The 8,201-nt window shown below is 48.6% G+C and overlaps 3 long non-coding RNA genes across 3 annotated transcripts in view; 1 reads left to right on the top strand and 2 right to left on the bottom strand.

Moving 5' to 3' along the window:
* Positions 1–687: 687 nt before the first annotated feature.
* LOC116103997 lies at positions 688–2,129 on the bottom strand. Its single transcript, XR_004123656.1, has 2 exons — positions 1,453–2,129; positions 688–919 (listed from the first exon to the last, which is right to left on the bottom strand). It is a non-coding gene; the product is annotated as an uncharacterized LOC116103997 (long non-coding RNA).
* A 31-nt stretch (positions 2,130–2,160) lies between these two features.
* The window catches only part of LOC116103996, an 18,470-nt gene continuing 12,429 nt past the window's right edge, over positions 2,161–8,201 (top strand). The window contains exon 1 of the long non-coding RNA XR_004123655.1: positions 2,161–2,340. This is a non-coding gene — a long non-coding RNA (uncharacterized LOC116103996). The remainder of the gene's footprint in view (positions 2,341–8,201) is intronic.
* The window catches only part of LOC116103995, a 10,687-nt gene continuing 6,519 nt past the window's right edge, over positions 4,034–8,201 (bottom strand). Inside the window, exon 3 of the long non-coding RNA XR_004123654.1 lies at positions 4,034–4,391. This is a non-coding gene — a long non-coding RNA (uncharacterized LOC116103995). The remainder of the gene's footprint in view (positions 4,392–8,201) is intronic.

The raw sequence follows: 8,201 nt of genomic DNA, 5'->3' as shown, positions 1-8,201 counted from the left end.
AAATGGTAGTGTGTCGGGGAGGAGGTTAGCAACAAGCCTCTCTGCGGGGAAGTCCCAGGAGAGATCTGACTGAGTCCCGCCTGAGAGTCCTGTGCTCTCTCCTCCCCTCCCCAGTGTGGGTGGGTGGTTGGGGCCGCCTTTGTGCCCCCCACTATGGGCTCTGCAGGTGTGTGGAGACTCCTTCCCCTCCCCCACACCACCAGCCCCCTCCCCCAGGTTTGCCTGCTTCCTCTTAGCCACCAGCTTAGCTTCTGGCACCTCACCCCTGGCACCTGGCCCTCTTCTGTCACAGCAAAGTGATTTCCAGTTTTGTATCTATTGGTTTCAGATCTGTGTGGCCCATTAGACATGAAGCTCAGTGTGAGCAGGGCCTGGGTCTTTGGTGTCTGTGCCTGGCATGTGGGACTCTCTGTGGCCACTCACTAAGGTAAATCAGTGCTGGCATGGAGTACTGTTCTAGTTTCCTTATCGTTGCTATGATAAAACACTCTGACCAAAAGCAGTTTAGTGGCAGGAGGTTGTCTACGTGGCTTTAACTTCCGGGTCACAGTTCATCATGGAGGAGAATCAGGGCAGGAACTGAACCAGAAGCTTGAGCCAGAAACCATGGAGGAATGCCGCTTGCTGGCTCATTCTTAACTGAACTTTCTTATTCAGCCCAAGATCCACCCTACACAGTGGGCTGGGTCCTTCCTTTATCAATCAACAACCGAGACCGGATCCCCGTAGACATGACTACCAGCCAATGTGACCTGGGCAATCTTCCAACTGAGACTCCTTTCTTGGGTGACTCTTGGCTGTGTCAAGTTGTCAGCTAAAGCTGAGACATGTGACTTTTGGACTTTGGCTTCTGCAATAAATGACTTCTGCCCCTCATTTCTGGAATCGTAGACAGGCCTGAATGTAGCTGGGTGCTTGCCTATAGGGCAGAGAAGAATGGCAAGTGGTGTCCAGCCCCTCCGAGCTGAAGTTCCATCCAGCAAGGGTACACATCCAAACTGGACTCTGTTGTTCTAGGTCTTTGGCTGTTCTTTAATAGCCCATTGGATCTGTGAGGGCACCTTGCCCCGCCTCCCACTCCCAGCTAGCCTGCCCACTAGGTCGAGGGACTGTCAGTCAAGGTTCTAAGGATGGGTTTCCCCTGGGGGTTGCAGGCACCAAGGCATGAATGATTAAGGAACTCAGAAAAGGTCCTTCTGCATTCTGGGCCCGCCTCCAAATAATGGCGCTGTGCAGAGAGCAGCCTGTTATTCACACAACTTGGAGTGAAATATATTCTTTTTTTTTTAACCCGACGCCCACAACTTCATGACTACAGCTGTGTATAACTCTCTCACACAAGGAGGAAACCCTGACCACCAAATTCTTCCTCCTTCCTCCCATTTCTCTCAGTGTTGGGATGGTAGAGGTGAGGTGAAAGGTTTATGCCACAAAGAAAACTGAGGTACAAACCGTTTTCTCTCCGAGGCTCCTGCCGCGGGTGGGGGTGGTTGGGGAGCCCTGATACCAACAGCTGGGGACCAGCCTGCTCTTAGCAGAGTCCCCAACAGCAGGAGGTGGAGTCTGATCTTGGACATCGGGGAACAGCAAGCGCAGGGAGTGAGTTCAGTTCGGTAGGTAGGTGTCTGTTCTGGATACTGCCTGATTCCTGCTCAGTATGCTCCAGTTCCTTCCTCCCGCCCACCTCAGGTGAAAAGATCAGCTTGAAATTCTTTTGCCTTTTTTGCAGCCGCCAAGTCTTTAATTTCCTTGCACCAATCGCCTTTGCAGGAGGATGAGAGATGAGCTATGATAGGCTATTCAGGAAGCTGGAGACAGCTGATTGGTACTAATGGTTTGGGGGCGTGTTCTGCCTCTGTTCCATCCTCTCTACTTAATCTCCAAGAGGCTCTTTAGCAGAGTCCTACAGCCGGGGTAGACTTGAGCTATCCCTCACGGCCCGGCTGACTCGTCTCTGAGCGTCGTGATAGGGGCCCACCACATCCCTTCCCACCTTACTCAGCTGGTGACTCTGTCTTAGATCACTGCACCGTGGCTTGAGCACTTTGTCTCTGCTCCGGAAGAGGTTTTGCTCTGTCATAGCTCTCCTCCTCCAGAGGCCAGTGCATCAAAAGAGAGTCAGCACCCTGTAAATTGTTGTGTTCCTAGGTGAGTGGCAGGTGTCACACACGCATGTGTTGCTTGCTGTGACGAAAATGCACTGCGCAAGTAGAAAGAAACAATTGGTTCTTTATTACAGCGTTCACACCGGGCTCCGTCCAGCAGGGCTCCATCCAGCAGGGCTCCATACCTTCGCGGGGGAGAGGGGAGGGAACTATTGAATGCCTAGGATTCCTAAAGGTGAGAGACTTAGAGGCACTTGGGGGCGGGGGGGGGGGGGGGGGGGAGGAGCGGCTTACGCAACCCAGTGTGAAATCCTGCCTCTGACTGCTAAGCACTAGTTATGTGAACTCAGTACTTGATCTCTTGGTATCCCTAGTCTCCTCATGAGTAAACCGGGAATGATCATAGTACTAAATAACCTTATGTGTAAAGCATTTAAAATGTTGGCTAGTACACAATAAGCACCGTACAAATTCGCTATTATGAACACTAAGTGTCACTCTGAAGAATTCCTTACTACGTGTACCTAGGAACTGTGATTTTTATTCCTTACTTTTCCAAAGGAAGAAAAGAAAAAACAAAAGAAGAAAAGAAAGTGAGAAAAATATTATTTTTTAAGATTTATTTATGCGGCTGGATGTGGTGGTACACACTTTTAATCCTAGCACTTCAGAGACAGAGACAAGTGGATCTCTGTGAGTTTGAGGTCAGCCTGGTCTACATAGTGAGTTGCAGGACAACCAGAGCTATATAGTGAGACCCCCAACTTTAACATATATGTATATATGTTTGTGTGTGTGTATATATATATTTCGCCTACATATGTGTGTGTGTGCACTACATGTGTATGTAATGTCCAAGGAGGCTAGACAGGCAATCAGATCTCCTGGAATTGGAGTTGCAGGCAGTTATAAGGACCCATATAAGTACTGGGAACTGAACTCAGGTTCTCTAGAGGAACAGCAAGTGCTCATAGCAACTGAAACATTTCTCAACATCTGTTTTTATTCGTTTTGATTATGTGTATGTATGTGTGGATATGTGCACATATGCATGTGTGTGTGACTGTGGAGACCAGAGATGTTACAGTTACAGGCCTTTGTGAACTGCCTGACAAATGAAGTCAGGCCCAGTTTTCTTTAAGACATTCAGTCATTGGACCCCAAGTGGCGCCATCTAGTGGAGAGTGTCAAACATGAAGCTCTTACAGGTCTCAATTTCCATGCCAACTACTCAGCTCTTCTGTTGGAGTGTGGAAGTAGCCTCAGACAGAATGGAAATGATGAGGGAGGCTGTGTTCTAATAAAACTTTATTGACAAAAAAACATTATTGACAAAAAACAGGAAGCAGACCAGGTTTGCTCAGCAAGCCATCATTTGCCAACTCTTCATCTGCGGCAATTCTCTTACATTGTCTCCATCCTTTCTTTCTCATTTATTTATTTATTTAGTTAGTTAGTTATTTAGTTATTTATTTATTTTTGGTTTTTCGAGATAGAGTTTCTCTGTGTAGCCCTGGCTGCCCTGGAACTCACTCTGTAGACCAGGCTGGCCTCGAACTCAGAAATCCACCTGCCTCTGCCTCCCAAGTGCTGGGATTAAAGGCGTGCGCCACCACCGCCTGGCTCCCATCCTTTCTTTACCAGCTTCTGCCATAAAGCTTGACTATGGGTCTTAGTGCTCACTTCCTCTAAGATAAAATGACAAAATACACACAGAAGTGAAAATTTGGGGGTGAAAACTGGGGAGAAATCCTTAATCTGTTTCCTCTTGCCTACAGCAATGATACACAGAAAAGATGAATCGGAAGCTAGGAAATATGTGTACGGAGACCAGGTTCCTCCTGGAAGCTTAGTCTTTCTTCTGTTGGTCCACCTTTACTACTAGTGTGCTGTCTCCCTTAGAACCCTGATTCCCAGAGTTCCATTTGCGCTGCCTTTTCTAAGACTCAGCTGAGAACCCCACCACCAGTACCACTCACTATACAGCTTTAATCAGCTTTAATCTCCATTCCCTGAACCCCTACAACACTGGTCTCAGAGCTTAATGAAATGGCAAAAATCCAAGTTCAAGGTATGGGGCTGCTGCTCTATGTGTCTGAGCAAAGACTGAGGAATCCGTCGGGCTGGGAAGGTAGGTCAGTGGTAGGTAGAATGCTGGGGTAGCACTCGTGAGGCCGTTGGTTCTGTCCAGCTAGCATCGTATAGAATGGGCCACAGTGACACATACCCCAGCTCTGGGTAGACAGATGCAGGAGGAGCAGAGGTTCAAAGTCATCCTCATTCAGCCTGGAAGAAATGAGATTTTTTTTTTTTTCTAACAAAAAAGTGAAAAGCAAGGAAGTCAAGTCTGAAGTCTGGAGCGTGTTTTGTCTCACTTGCTTTATAAGGTAGTTTGAAATCGCACATGGGTTTGACTTGCCAGTTGGCACAAGGAGTCCTGTCCCTGTCTGATAGCCTCCCCCTCCTCCTCCTGATGCCTAACACTGACCCCCAGCACGCTCTAAGCTTCTCTGGGCAACCCTTGGTCCCTGTTCCGCCCTGCTTCAGGGCATGGCTGCTCGGGAGGCGAACTGTGAGGAATTTGTGCTTCTCCTGCGCAGTGCTGAGACACTGTTCTGGGGGTGGGAAAGCGCAGTCTGAGATGTGGGAAAGCCGAAGCTGGTTTTCTCTGGCTTTCTCTGGCTTCCCGGCCCCCAGTCGCCAGTGAGGTGTTGGGTATCCACCAGTCCATGATGGGGCTGGGACCCAGCGCTCCCAAACTCCTGGACATCTAGGTATCGCTGAGTTGCAAGAAGCTGAGAGCAGAGTTGGGGGCCGTGGGCTGAAGCTGGGAGGTGGGAAGGGGGGAGCTCCAGCTTAGCTCACTTGTGATTGTCCTTAGCTTGGTGGCTATTGTGGGTGGGGGCATGGAGAGGCCTTCTATAAGAGAATTAAGCTGCAGCTAGACAGTCTAGTGCCTTCTCCATGGCTCCCCATGGTGGATCTTGATGAGACAGTCTGTGGTTGTAAACTATTTATTTCCTCGTGGAAAATGGATTGTACTCGTACTGTACCCACTTCTCAGGGTGGACCGAAGATAAAAATACATTTTGTTGGGAGGAATGGGAGGGAAGCTTATTGGCTAAATCCTCTAGGTACAGACTAGCAAGGAGAACTCTGTCCTGGGCCTACATGACCACTGGTCATGGTTTTTTAAGTGGAGAGTGTGGTGAATGTTCCAGGCCAGGAATTTGGCAAGAAGTGGGGAGTCGCCTAAGTCTCAGGTGTGTACCCACTGAGGCTCCTGGCCTCAACCCGATCAACCTTACCAAGCCTCCTGGCAAGGTTTTGCATCCCACAGGCAACTACCATCGTTTTCTAGGAGTCATGGTGAATGGATCCATGTTGGTCTGGTCCTGGGAGGTGCTAATCTAGTATGTTATTATTACTTATCTAGGCTGTGGTGTCCCTGGACCTGTGACTCTTGTGGAAATATCTTCTGTTTCAGTGTGGTGTGTTCCTCCAGAGCTTGGAGGATATTTAATGATCGACCAGCTGTATCCTCTGCGGTGATTGATATATTGCCCTGGTAGGGTTCAAAGACCACAGAGAGACCACACATGACTATTTTGAAATGTTCTAGTCACTGGCGACAGGAGCCGTATGGAACTGTCACTGAAGGGGCCAAGAGGCAGTCACACATACGCAGAGACGTCCTCAACTCTAGCTCTCAGCCCCGTCTGAGCATCAGGCTTGGTGGGTGGAACTGAATCGTGTGGCTCATGTTGAGTCCTTACAGAACACAAGCAGCCACCTTGCAGCTTATTTCCTATTTCCATCAGTTAGACTCTGGGTGTCCCCCTACCAAGAAAGGAGTGATAACCAGCTCCTCTCGGGATAAGGGCTATCATATGATGACCCACACTCCAGACAGTCCTGGGGCTTCAATGCAGAGAAAAAAAGGCAACTCCCACCCACCCTGCTTTCAGGGAACCCATGTGAGTTAGCTGGTGAGCAGCTCACAGATCATATCGGAGGGCGTTATGGTGTGTATATACTGGGCTCGGGGAGTGGCACTATTAGAAAGTGTGGCCCTGTTGGAGTAGGTGTGGCCTTGTTGGAGTACGTGTGTCACTGTGGGTGTGGGCTTTAAGACCCTTGTCCTAGCTGCCTGGAAGCCAGTATTCTGCTGGCAGCCTTCAGATGAAGATGTAGAACTCTCAGCTCCTCCTGCACCATGCCTGCCTGGATGCTGCCATGCTCCCACCTTGATGATAATGGACTGAATCTCTGAACCTGTAAGCCAGCCCCAATTAAATGTTTTCCTTATAAGAATCTGGTGTCTGTTCACAGAAGTAAAACCCTAAGACAGAAGGTTACAGAGAGAGGCAGTGATAGATATACTATTGTCTGAGGCTGGCATCAGACCTCCCATACACAGAGTGGAGTCCCTCCAATTGCTGTGTCAGATCTCAAAAGCCTGCCTGGCTTGGAGGTCACTTTCAGCCATGGAGATGGTTTCCCACTGCTATTACTTAGTACATCCTAGCTCTTCTTAAAAATAGCAATGTTCTGAGTAGGTCAGAAAAATCAATGGATCCATTTAAGCCTCAGACGAAAAAAAAAACAAACAAAAAAACAAAAAACAAAAAAACAAGTAAAAAGCACCAAAGTTCAGGGAAACAAGATAGGAAGAATTCCCTATCCAACTAAACCATGAGGTCAGGGTTGCCAAGTAAGAAAACATGAGAAGGAGCTTCACACGTGAACAGAGTAAGGAATTCAAAGGCGGCAGGGGTGGAAAGCTTGGCTAACAACACGAATTGCAATCAAAGGGCTCCTGGAGGCTGGGAAACTTCCTTCTACCTGAGTGTGGTGGATACTTAAGACCCCTGTTATAAGGGAACTTATAGATGCTATAGAAACCTGCACGGCACTGAGGCATTCTGGGAAGTTGAGCCTAAGTAAGGGGCTGGATTTAATGAAGGAACCACACTGCGCATCGGAAGACCCTACCTTCATCTTTATCTCCCAACGCTCCCATTGAGGGTAGTTTGGTTTGGAACTAAATCCAGGCTACACAAATCCTGCGCTACACCAGCACTCCACCGCGGGGCTGTGTCCCCAGCCTCTGTAGCCTTAATAACAATCTTCCTGGATATAGTGAACGTTGTGATCATAAAAAGATAAAGAAATATATGAATATGTTCTACGGGTGTGTGGTGAGGTATGGGGGAGGGGGTGCCTCAGTGGGCCCATGCCAAAGCATCCCTTCCCCCTGAGACCAGCCACACAACAGTATAGCATAGAATAGAGTTTATTTAGGGCACGGGGAATTAAGGGAGTAGTAGAGGCAGAGAAAGGCAGAAAAGGAGGGAGTAGAGAAGTAGAGGCCAGCCATGACCACGTGGAGAGAGGGGGAATGGGGATGGGGGGAGAGGGGGAGGGAAGGGGACTCGGGGGAGAAAGGGAGCAAGGGGCAAGAGGTAAGAGTATGAGAGTAAGATGGGCAAAAGCGAGGGAATCGGGCAGGCAGCCCCTTTTATAGTGGGCCAGGCCTACCTGGTTGTTGCCAGGTAACTGTGGGTGTGGAGTCCAGACCGAATACCAACAGTGAGGTTCTCTAGGCCTTAGAACTCTTTTGTGCAGCGTCTCTTCCGGGGCTTTATCCATTTTTGTTCGAATCACCTTTCTCCCTCCCCCCCTCCCCTCCTACTCCTCCCTCCCCTTCCTCCCTGGACAATTCCTGTATCACAGACCTCCACCCATCACTTTCCAGACTTTTCTCATCTTTTCTGTCTTTTCATAAACAGAATTTTTACATTCATTCTTAACGTCTATTTCATTGCTTCTTGAACTATATCAGGCAATGGATCCGGCTTGTTGGTTATTGTTTTAATCTCCGTAGTTGCAAACTGGTATGTTCTAACATGCAATAAGATGTTGTAAGGATCATGATTCGACGAAGAATGATACCCCGGACTTAAATAGTATGTAAACACAAAGGGTGCTTTATTCTGCTGAAGTTCAGCATGCTGGGGTGTCCCCATTACCGAGAGAGAAAGAGAGAGAAAGAGAGAGAGGAGAGAGAGAGAGAGAGAGAGAGAGAGAGAGAGA

This window comes from Mastomys coucha, unplaced genomic scaffold (genome assembly GCF_008632895.1).
Source record: "Mastomys coucha isolate ucsf_1 unplaced genomic scaffold, UCSF_Mcou_1 pScaffold21, whole genome shotgun sequence".
NCBI classification, from domain to species: Eukaryota; Metazoa; Chordata; class Mammalia; order Rodentia; family Muridae; genus Mastomys; species Mastomys coucha.
Note: the sequence above shows the minus strand (reverse complement) of the source record. Positions and strands in the feature narration are given on the sequence as shown.